Here is a 12331-nt window from a genome sequence, read left to right as displayed (position 1 = left end):
AAGTGAAAAGTGAAAGTGAAGTCGCTCAGTCGTGTCCGACTCTAGCGACCCCATGGGCTGCAGCCTACCAGGCTCCTCCGTCCATGGGATTCTCCAGGCAAAAGTACTGGAGTGGGGTGCCATTGCCTTCTCCCTTTAAATATCTATCCACCACTAATTTAAGTGGAACCCCTAAATAAACTACTTTGAAACAACTTAATCTAGCATAGTTGTCTTAAGTTAGTGGTGGATAGATATTTAAACCACTAATTTAATCCACCACTAATTTAAGACAACTATGCTAGATTAAGTTGTTTCAAAGTAGTTTATTTAGGGGTTCCATTTTCACTCCTCAATAGATTTTATGTATTTCTCATATGCTTCCTCACTCATTAGTTCATCTAGTTCTGAAGGGTTACTGAATGTCATCTTGATCAGCCAACCATCTTCATAACAAGACTTGTTGACAAGTCCTGGATTTTCTGCTAGAGCTTTATTAATTTCAGTTACTTCTCCTGATAGAGGAGAACAGATTTCACTAGCAGCTTTCACACTTTCCAAAGCACCAAACTCCTCTTGTTTGTTCAACTTTGTCCCAACTTCAGGCAGACTACAGTAAACAACATCTCCCAAAGCTTCCTGTGCAAAATTGCTGATTCCCACTGTTCCGACACCATTTTCTGTTGTTACCCATTCGTGTTTTTCTGTGAATTTCCGCACCAACAGCAGAGCAGGGCCGGTGCGCAGCTCCCAGACTGCACCCGCTCGCAGTCCCCAGGGCCGCGGCTGGGTGCGGAGATGGGGCGCAGGCTGCCGACCACGGCCCGCACGCTCTGCACCGCGCGCAGCGCCACGTTCGCATGCGATCTTAGTTTTTTGAATGTTGAATTTCAAGCCAGCTTTTTCACTCTCCTCTTTCACTTCATCAAGAGGCTCTTCAGTTCCTCATTGCTTTCTGCCGTAAAGGTGGTGCCATCTGCATATATGAGTTTATTGATATTTCTCCCGGCGATCTTGATTTTAGGCTTGTGCTTCATCCAGCCCAGCATTTCGCATGATGTACTCTGCATATAAGTTAAATAAGCTCTCTTATTCTATCTCTTTGCCATATGCCATATTTTCAAATAATCATCAGCTTCTATAGATCTTAATACATATCTTTGGGAAAACATATTATCTCTACTTGGTCTTTTCAAGAGCCACTCTCAGACTTCCCTGGTGGTCGAGTGGTTAAGGCTCCACGCTTCTAATGCAAGGAGTGCAGGTTCAATAACCGGTTGGAGAACTAAGATCCCACACGCTGCACAGGCAGCCACAAATCGAAAAAGGACCAGTCTTACTAATCAAACCTATTTTCCACATTTCAACTTTAATGGTTTTTACCCAAATGTAGCTATAATGCCATCATCCTTAGGCTTAAGACCCTTAAGCAGATGCTCATTTCATTTATGATAAATACGAAACACTAACTCCGGCCTAAGACTATGATAGAGCACACACGTGTGTCTTCAACCTGGCCGTAGTGCACCTTTCCCTTTGTTCTCTGTACCTCCACACACAGGTCTCCTTTTCAAGTCTCAAACGTGCCATTTTTCCTTCTGGATCAGATCCAGATCTTTGTAACCTCTGTCTGGGTTCCGCTTCTGCTTCTTCATTAGATTACGTCCTACTCTTTCCTCAGATTTTATCCCCACATATCACTTCCCCCCAAAAGCGTTTCCAACCTTCAGTCTGAATCAAGTTCCTTGGATACACTCTTAGAGATTGCTTCCAGTGTTTCCTTTGCAACGTAATATTGCAAAGCAACACACACATCATTTAAATGACCTGCTTTATTCCTTCTCACTGCTATCAACGCCATGATTTTAGGAAGCATATCTATTTTGTTTTCTGCTGTATCCCCACTGCAGACTACAATGTCTTCAACATAGCAGAAGTTCAATATTAAACAAAATCTGCTATTTAACATTTTACTTTGGATATATTTACTTTCAGCCAAGTACAAGTGCTACCAGTATCATACCCTTGAGAGGATTAGTCACTGTTGAGGCATTAAAGGTTCAGTGGTGGGTGGGGAATAAATTTGCTTCCTCTTTTTTAAATCTAGCTTGAGTGGCTTGTAGGATCTCAGTTCTCCAACCAGAGATTGAGCCCAGGCCATGGCAGTGAAAACACTGAATCCTAAGGACTAGACCTCCAGGGAACTCCCTGAATTTTCTTCTTGTTTAAGAGATGTACCTCCCTCCCATCACACAGAAAACTACCCTTTGTGAAATTATCTCCACTGTCCAAAGTAGGGTGTTATAGACTGTCTCTTGTATGAATTAAGAACCAAAAAGTGGATATTGTTTGCTAGACATATGTTCCCCTAACACAGGAATCAATCAATAAGTCTCTATTTTATTTCAAAGTCTATGCCCTATTGCAGTTGCTCAATGAAAAGGAAATATTAGCACTATTTACCTTTTGAGGATTCGAAATATATGAATATGTTCGTGGTAACATTTGCCAGGATTAGAAAAAGAGAGCTGAGAGTTCTTAATGAACCTGCGGGGCTTAGGGATTCCCTCATAGCTCAGTCAATAAAGAATGTCCCTGCAGTGCTGGAGACCTGGGTTCGATTTCTGGGTCGGGAAGATCCCCTGGAGAAGGAAATGGCAACCCACTCCAGTGTTCTTGCCTGGAGAATCCCATGGACAGAGGAGCCATGCAGGCTACAGTCCATGGGGTTGGTCAGACATGAGTTAGTGACTAAACGACCACCACCACCAATGAACCTGTGAGCTAATCAAGACAAAATGTCCCAGGGGCAGCAGCAGATAGGTGTGTAAATAAAAACATGAACATTAAGAAAATCTAGCAAAGCAGTACTAAGCAAATGAAGCCACCCTCCCCCTAAAGGCTTTGTTTTCTAAGGAGCTAAGCTGGGGAGACTGTTCTGCCAGGGAGTCCATCAGGGAAGGAGAATAGTGTTCACATCAGTCCTGTGGGTCAGCAACGATGGTACCTAATTCTACAAAGGGAGTTAGAAGAATGTCATCTTTGGAAATCTCTTCAAATGCCTGGTTGGTACTTCCCCTTATGTTCCTTACATCCCCCTGTTGTGAATGCTTTAGTAATTCTCCCAAGGTGACACCACTGTGATGCTCAGTGAGTCAGGAAAATGTCTGACTGGAGAAACCAAACTCTCAGGTTCATTAAGGATGTCGCAGAGGTTGTTTGTGATGAAACCTTTGAGGGGATGTGCTTAGTCTCAAGCCCAGAGAATTACTAATTTATTTGCATCTTATTTTTCAAACAGAGATGGACTGTATAATACAGATCCCTGTGGCAAAGGGTAGAGATATAAAGATAAGACATTTAAGAAAATCTGACCAATTATTGGCTGACCACCAAATTTTATTGACCCCAGGTGTGACCTATAGGAAGCTAGATTTAAAAATGCAACCAAGAACTTCAAAATAAACAGGAGAAGACAACTCATAAGCCACACACTGGAGAGAAGACAGAATGCACAGATTTAGTGCAGGGAAGTTGCTAAATAAATAAGCACCAATTAAAAACAAAACAAAGCAAAAAAAAACCATAAGCCAGTAAGAACAAACCTTGGGGGACAGAGGGATCTGATACCAGAATTGAAACATTATATTACCTATATGTCCAGTTTTCAACAAAAAAATTACGAGAAATGCAAGAAAACAGGGGAATATGTCACATACATAATTGAAAGAAAGAACCAGCAGAAAATGTCCCTGAGAGTACCCAGGTTATGGACTTAGTAGACAAAGGTTGTCAATCAGCAATTATAAATAAAATTTGTTTAAAGAACTAATAGCAATAATGTGTGATCAAATAAAGAACATCAGTATAAGGGCAATTAAAAACAAAAGTAGAAATTTTGGAATTGAAAAGTATAATAAGGAAACAAATATTACCTAGAGGGGCTCAGCAACAAATTTGAGCTGGCAGGAGAAAAAAATCAGTGAACTTGAAGATAAGTCAATAGATATTATCCAGATTTCAAAGGTAGGGGAAAAAATGAAGAAAAAATAAACAAAGTCTTAGAGACTTGTTGGAAATCATCAAGTGTATTCACATAGGCTTAATGAGACCCCAGAAAAAGAACCAAGAAAAAACAGAAAAATATTAAAGAAAGTAATGATCAAAATTTCTCATATTTGATAAAATATTAATCTACATTCAAGAAGCTCAACAAACTCTGAGTAGAATAAACTCAGGGAGAACCAAGCCTAGACATATCACAGACATTGATGAAATCAAAGAAAAAGAGAAAATCTTGAAAAGATTAAGAGAAAAATGACATCACAGATAAGGGATCTTCACAGAGTTTAGACTGATTTCTCAGTGGGAACCATGAAGACTAAAAAGCCCTACAGGATGACATCTTCAAAGTTTTGAAAGAAAAGTCCTGGGTAAACCAATACTTGTATATTTAGCTACACCTTTAAAAATTTAGGGAGAATTTATGCCCTTTAAAGAAAAGTAAAAACAAAGAATTTATAGCTGTAGAAAACAGTAAAAGAAGGCCTTATGGCTGAAATGAAAACACATTAGATGGTAATTCAAATTCACACAAAAATGTAAAGAGCACAAACAGAAGTAATATAAAAGTATTTTGAAAGACATTGTAAACATATTTTTGTTTATGGCACTTTTTATCCAACCTATTTTGAAAGACAGTTGCATAAAGCAATCATTATATAACCATTTTTTAGCTGCATAATACATAAAAACCTATTGGAACAAAATTTTATATATTATTAAAATAAAGTTTATATTAATCCTAAATAGATCCCTTTTAATTAGTTTGCTAAATATAATCACCAGAACAATTACTCATTAGGAAAGTCATGTCTGACTCTTTGCGACCCATGAATTGCAGCATGCCAGGCCTCCCTGTCCATCACCAAGGGAGTTATATACTTTTTAATTAATTATTAAAATGAATCAAAAGAATGTCTCAAGGTTATAAAGATCTTTTTTTTTTTTTTTGGTTATAAAGATCTTACTAGACCCACTCCAGTAATACACTTTTTAAGATAACAGGATTAACCAGAGGGTTTTCAGGAAGGAGAAACCATCCTCAGGCAGGATACATTATTGTTATATAATCCTTCAGTTAAGTTCAGTTCAGTTGCTCAGTCGTGTCCGACTCTTTGCGACCCCATGAACCACAGCACGCCAGGCCTCCCTGTCCATCACCAACTCCCAGAGTTCACTCAGACTCATGTTCATCGAGTCAGTGATGCCATCCAGCCATCTCATCCTCTGTCACCCCCTTCTCCTCCTGCCCCCAATCCCTCCCAGCATCAGAGTCTTTTCCAATGAGTCAACTCTTCGCATGAGCTGGCCAAAGTACTGGAGTTTCAGCTTTAGCATCATTCCTTCCAAAGAAATCCCAGGGCTGATCTCCTTCAGAACGGACTGGTTGGATCTCCTTGCAGTCCAAGGGACTCTCAAGAGTCTTCTCTAACAACACAGTTCAAAAGCATCAATTCTTCGGCACTCAGCTTTCTTCACAGTCCAACTCTCACATCCCATATGTGACCACTGAAAAAACCATAACCTTGACTAGATGGACCTTTGTTGGCAAAGTAATGTCTCTGCTTTTCAATATGATATCTAGGTTGGTCATAACTTTTCTTCCAAGGAGTAAGTGTCTTTTAATGTCATGGCTGCAGTCACCATCTGCAGTGATTTTGGAGCCCAGAAAAATAAAGTCTGACACTGTTTCCACTATTTCCCCATCTATTTCCCATGAAGTGATGGGACCAGATGCCATGATCTTCGTTTTCTGAATGTTGAGCTTTAAGCCAACTTTTTCACTCTCCTCTTTCACCTTCATCAAGAGGCTTTTTAGTTCCTCTTCACTTTCTGCCCTAAGGGTGGTGTCATCTGCATATCTGAGGTTATTGATATTTCTCCTGGCAACCTTGATTCCAGCTTGTGCTTCTTCCAGCCCAGCATTTCTCATGATGTACTCTGCCTATAAGTATAATCCTTAGTAGAGTTTAAACTGAGTTGTTTGTTGTGTAATCATCAGTTCTGGGCTTTAGTGGATACTGCTTTTGATGCGAAAATAAGTGAGGGTCATTGAGCTTGATAAAGGCAGGAACAGCATTTTGTCCTCAACCCACAGTTTTTCCATCAGTCCACACTCTAGGATTTACAACTTGTTCCATTAAAAAGAGCTGGTTCCATATTCATGAAAACAGAGGCCCGGACCTTGTTCAGTATATCCCTCCCCAGAAGGGGTGAGGGAGACTCTGGCATGATTAGAAACTCTTGAACATAGCACAGAGTCCCAGTTGTAGCTTAAAGGATGACTGAAATAATAGCATTTGGCTCACCCTGACAGTTCCATTACAGTAGTGGATTGGGAGGAAAGTGGGCCAGGGGGCTTCAGTGAGCCCAGAGAAAGTTGCCCCAGTGTCCAAAAGAAATTGACTGACTGGCCCCCCACAGTTACTAATACCTGGGGTTCCTCAGGTGTAGTTAAGATGGGAGTTTGTGTGGGGACCCCCAGGCACCTTCAATCCCAGTTGTCTTAAGAGTCTGACCCCTGGGGCCTACACCTTGAAGGGCAGTTTACTCTCCAGTATGGTTCTTTGCAGATCGGACCTGGAGCCAGGGGCAGCTTAGATGCTGGAGAGAGCAATCCTGCTTGAGATGCCCCTCCTTTCCACAGTAATAAGTCCATCCTTTTTCATCTGGATTCCTCCAGGCATTTTTCCTCAGGCTGTTTCAGAGCAGATCTAATGGCCATTGTTGGGGCTTCAGTCTTTTGCCTGGTTCTTTTTTCCTATTATCTTCCTCATCATCTCTACCGTAACATATTGTCTGAGCCAACTGCACCATTTTTTCTAAAGATTGATTTGGTCCAAACGCCTGTTTTCATAACTTATGGCAGATATCTAGAGCTGACTGAGTGAGAAATCTATCTTTTAAGATCATTTCTCTCTCTATAACTCTGAGATCAATGTCAGTAAACTTGTGGAGAGCCTCCCATAGTCCATCTAGGAATTTACGAGGAGTTTCCTTCTCTCCCTCTTCTATGTCAGCCAACTTAGCATAGTTGGCTTAGCGTGTGCTTGCTTAAGTCCTTCAAGAATACATCCAGCAAAGTGACTCTGTTATTGGAACCCCTTGGCTCCCAGTAGGAAGGAGTACTATTTCGTGTTCCCTCTTTCCGCTTCTCTCATGTTCAAGCCATTTTTCTCCAAAAGTAGTAGCTTCCCCCAAAACTCGAGTTCTTGAGTCAGGAGTCAGTGTCTGTCCCAAGACATACATTACATCTCTCCAAGTAAGCTCATAAAGTTAGTCCCATGAAGGCTTCTCTGTGCTTTTTGGATTCTCTAGATAGTCTCGACCACAGCTGGTACTGTTGGAATTTCTACCGAGACAGAGGCAACCCTCCTGGAAGGGTGCCCTAACTCTCAGCCTGTTCAGTTGGGAGTCCCAGATAAAGGGGTGAGGTATGAGAACAGGAGGCAGCTGAAGGTTTCACACCCAAATCTGCACCCTTAGGACATAAGTCTGGCATGTCTCACAGAGAGAAAAAGAGCAACACATATGTCACTTCCACCAATTTCCTTTATTTTCTACAGAACTGATCTAACTGTAAAACAGTAATAATTGAGATCCTTCAACAGGTCAGCATTCCCTGTCTTCCAAAGGATACTGTGCCCATTCAGTATCACAGAAGATGATCAGGCATATCTTTTTAAATTCTGGGGATCAAACTTGTCCCAGCTTTTTTTAAAAATACATTTTAAAGGACTGGTTCTGGAACTGCTAGTTCCCATCTGTAAGAGAGAAAAAAGCAGCATCCACAGCCGTGGCTTCCCTCCACCAGAGGAGTCCCTCTCCGCTCTAGATGGAGGTGTAGACAGACTCTCCACTGAAGCTTTCCTTCCCTGATCGGACTTAGTCTGTCCCTTATTGATGCAGGCGTCTTACTTGTCCCTCCTTGTTCTACCACCGAGGGGGGGTGGAGATGCACCAGGACTAGACCTGGTGGCATCCCAGACTGATTTAGTTCCATACCACCAAGACCTTGGTTGGCTTGCCAGAGTAATTTCCCGGGATGTTTCCCAAACTAGGACTCCTAGGGGAAACATCCATCTTACGTGTGCCAGGGCACATTCCTGAGTATAGTCCTGACTGCCGTAGAAAGGGTGAGTCATAAGGGACGAACAACAACCAAGATGTCCCTTCTGGGTGTCACCACGCCAGCATATGTGATAGCAAAAGAGGTTGTGGAAGGTTGGCCAGCAAGAAAAGAGTGATTTTTGTTCTCGAGCTACTAGGACCAACCCTTCCAGTTCATTTCCACAGATTCCACAAAAAGAGTATCCAAGGAATTGAAACAAAGGCCATCAGAGAGTCTCCTCTAGTCCACTAAGAGCTAGTGCTACCAAAGGAAGAAGCCCATTGCATTTTCCAACCTGACCAGATCCTGCAATTCCTGATCTGTGTCCTCAAAAACCTCATGGTCACCAGCATTGCTTCTATCCATATAGATAGGAGACACAGCCATGACAAAGACTCACATTCAGGTCACTGGTCCCTGAGGCAGGCAGTCAAGAGAGTAACCTCTAGCCTGAGAGATGTTCCTGGAGCTAGAATTCCGCCTCACTCCCAAACATGCTCTTAGTAACTTTCTAGCAAGGCTTGCCTAGTCTAGCAAGGCTAAGCACTTCCATACGTGGGGTCTAAGTAAAAGTGCATAGTAACATCATGGATCGCAATTCCCTTGAAAGTCTATGATCCGACAAATTAGGTTAGTCTTTCTAATCCCCCATGCAATTACGAAATGGTCAAAGAGACCAGGAAAAGCTGACCGAGAAAGGAAAGTTCAATCCACACACTTTGCCCATTTCTGGTCGCTCCCCTAGCAGGGAGGTTGGGTGTCTCTTGGCATTGGCAGGTTGGTTAAAACCCTCGACAAGGCTCCTCTTATTGAGGGCTGCCTTCAGTCATTAGGAGGCACTGCAAAATCACAGAGCAGGGCTCATCACTTACTCCGTGCAGGGCATGTCATTCATTCACACAAGCACACGGTAGAGTTAGTAAAGCAGAAAACGTGCATACTGAGAAAGCAGAGAGGCTAGAGCTCGAAGTGTTCTTACCTTGTCCTGAAGATTCCGGATGAGCTCCCAAGATGATAGCTTACAGTAAACAATGTCAGATTATTGATCCCAAAAGAAGAAATTTTAGCTTTGGGACCAGGGACCAGACTTGATCACTCAAGAGCTTTTGTGTAGCAGAGTTTGATTAAAGTAAGAAAAGGGACAGAGAAACCTTCTGACATAGACATCAGAAGGGGGACAGAGAATGCCCCCCAAGGTAGTCTTATCAAGGCCTTATATACTTTTTTCAGACCCACACATCTTAAATTAACAAGATTAGAACAAACAAACAAACAAACAAACAATCCACTCCCATAATATGCATTTTAAGATGACAGAATTAGTCAGAAGGTTCTTGTTAAGGAGAAACATGTTCTTGAGCAAGATACATTGTTACATTGACTAAGACAAAGAAATGTAGAAAAGAACATTTGTCCTTTTCCCCTTGAGAGCCCCAGACTCCTTTCTCCTCCTCAGGAACCCTGGACTTCTTATCAACCTACCTAGGAATTGACTCCCTCAAATGGGTAAAAATCATCAAAATACAGGCTATCTACAAGACACACACTTTAGACTAAAAAACATAAGCTGGAAGTAAAAGGATGGAAAAAGATAATCTATGCAAACAGTAACTAAAAAAAAACCAGAGTCATGATACGAATACAAGAAAATGGACTTTAAGATTTTAAAAAAATGCATTACTATAGATAATGAAGGATGTTTCATATTCCTAAGAAGTTCAATACACAAAGACGATTATAGAATTATATTAAACATACATAGATTTAAGCACAGAGCTCCAAATATATGAAGGGAAAAAAAAAAGACAGAATTGAAGAAGCAAACAAGGAACTTATATCAAAAAATAAAAAGTCATGTGACTTCAACACCCACACGCAATAATGAAAATTACAGCTAGGCAAAAGAGCAAAGAGGAAAAAGAATATTTTAATAACATTATAAACCAACTCGTTGTAACAGACATTTCTGGAACACTTCCAACAGTAGCAGAAAACATTTTTCTCAAGGTAAGACCATAGGATAAGCTATAAAACAAGCCTGAATAAGTTTAAAAGGGTTGAAATTATAAAAAATATGTTTTCCAGCCACATTAGAATTAAATTAGATATCAACAAAGGAGGAAATCTTAGAAATTAACAACTGTGTGAAAATTCTAAAGTTCTTAGAAATAACCCATGATTCAAATAAGAAAGCATGTGGAAAATTGCAAAATACTTTAAACAGAATAAAAATGAAAATGCAAAGTATCAAAACTTACAGGAAGCAACAAATACACTGCTTACAGGAAATGTATTGCTATAAATATATATGTAAACAAAAGAAGAAAGATCTTAAAAGAATAACCTAATTTCCCATCTTAAAAATTTCAAAATAAGGAATAAACAAAACTCAAAGCAAACCAAAGGAAAAAAAGAATAAAGTGTGAGTGGAGTTAACACAACAAAAAATTAAAATAATGATAGAGAAAAAGCAATGAGACCAAAGATTATTTTTTTTAAAGATCAACAAAATTAATACACCTTTGGCTAGACTCATCAAGAAAAAAGAAAGAAGATTCAAATTGCTAAAATTAGGGATGGCAGAGGGATGTCATCACTTACTGTGGAGTAACAAAGGGTAGTGAAAGAATATTGTGAATGGTCATTTGTCAACATGTTAGATAACCTCAGTGAAATGAGAAAATTTCTACAAAGACAAAGCAAACAAAACAACTCAAGAAGAAGGGAAAATCAGAAACAACCTAAGATCAGATCAGATCAGTCGCTCAGTCATGTCCGACTCTTTGCGACCCCATGAATTGCAGCACGCCAGGCCTCCCTGTCCATCACCAACTCCCGGAGTTCACTCAGACTCACGTCCATCGAGTCAGTGATGCCATCCAGCCATCTCATCCTCTGTCGTCCCCTTCTCCTCCTGCCCCCAATCCCTCCCAGCATCAGAGTCTTTTCCAATGAGTCAACTCTTCCCATGAGGTGGCCAAAGTACTGGAGTTTCAGCTTTAGCGTCATTCCTTCCAAAGAAATCCCAGGGCTTATCTCCTTCAGAATGGACTGGTTGGATCTCCTTGCAGTCCAAGGGACTCTCAAGAGTCTTCTCCAACACCACAGTTCAAAAGCATCAATTCTTCAGTGCTCAGCCTTCTTCACAGTTCAACTCTCACATCCATACATGACCACAGGAAAAGCCATAGCCTTGACTAGACGAATCTTTGTTGACAAAATAATGTCTCTGCTTTTGAATATGCTATCTAGGTTGGTCATAACTTTCCTTCCAAGGAGTAAGCGTCTTTTAACTTCATGGCTGCAGTCACCATCTGCAGTGATTTTGGAGCCCAGAAAAATAAAGTCTGACACTGTTTCCACTGTTTCCCCATCTATTTCCTATGAAGTGGTGGGATCAGATGCCATGATCTTTGTTTTCTGAATGTTGAGCTTTAAGCCAACTTTTTCACTCTCCACTTTCACTGTCATCAAGAGACTTTTGAGTTCCTCTTCACTTTCTGCCATAAGGGTGGTGTCATCTGTATATCTGAGGTTATTGATATTTCTCCCGGCAATCTTGATTCCAGCGTGTGTTTCTTCCAATCCAGCGTTTCTCATGATGTGCCCTGAATATAAGTTAAATAAACAGGGTGACAATATACAGCCTTGACGAACTCCTTTTCCTATTTGGAACCAGTCTGTTGTTCCATGTCCAGTTCTAACTGTTCCTTCCCGACCTGCATACAGATTTCTCAAGAGGCAGATCAGGTGGTCTGGTATTCCCATCTCTTTCAGAATTTTCCACAGTTGATTGTGATCCACACAGTCAAAGGCTTTGGCATAGTCAATAAAGCAGAAATAGATGTTTTTCTGAAACTCTCTTGCTTTTTCCATTATCCAGCGGATGTTGGCAATTTGATCTCTGGTTCCTCTGCCTTTTCTAAAACCAGCTAGAACATCTGGAAGTTCACGGTTCACATATTGCTAAAGCCTGGCTTGGAGAATTTTGAGCATTATTTTACTAGCATGTGAGATGAGTGCAATTGTGTGGTAGTTTGAGCATTCTTTGGCATTGCTTTCCTTTGGGATTGGAATGAAAACTGACTTTTTCCAGTCCTGTGGCCACTGCTGAGTTTTCCAAATTTGCTGGCATATTGAGTGCAGCACTTTCACAGCATCATCTTTCAGGATTTGGAA

At 40.9% G+C, this 12331-nt stretch overlaps 1 pseudogene; it reads right to left on the bottom strand.

Moving 5' to 3' along the window:
• Nucleotides 1–309: 309 nt before the first annotated feature.
• On the bottom strand, nucleotides 310–1569 carry LOC147343807 (glycine cleavage system H protein, mitochondrial pseudogene; annotated as a pseudogene).
• Between the last annotated feature and the right edge of the window lie 10762 nt (nucleotides 1570–12331).

Source organism: Bos grunniens, chromosome 27 (assembly GCF_055505025.1).
Source record: "Bos grunniens cultivar Pamir isolate PY7600 chromosome 27, Bosgru_T2T1.0, whole genome shotgun sequence".
Classification (NCBI taxonomy): domain Eukaryota; kingdom Metazoa; phylum Chordata; class Mammalia; order Artiodactyla; family Bovidae; genus Bos; species Bos grunniens.
Note: the sequence above shows the minus strand (reverse complement) of the source record. Positions and strands in the feature narration are given on the sequence as shown.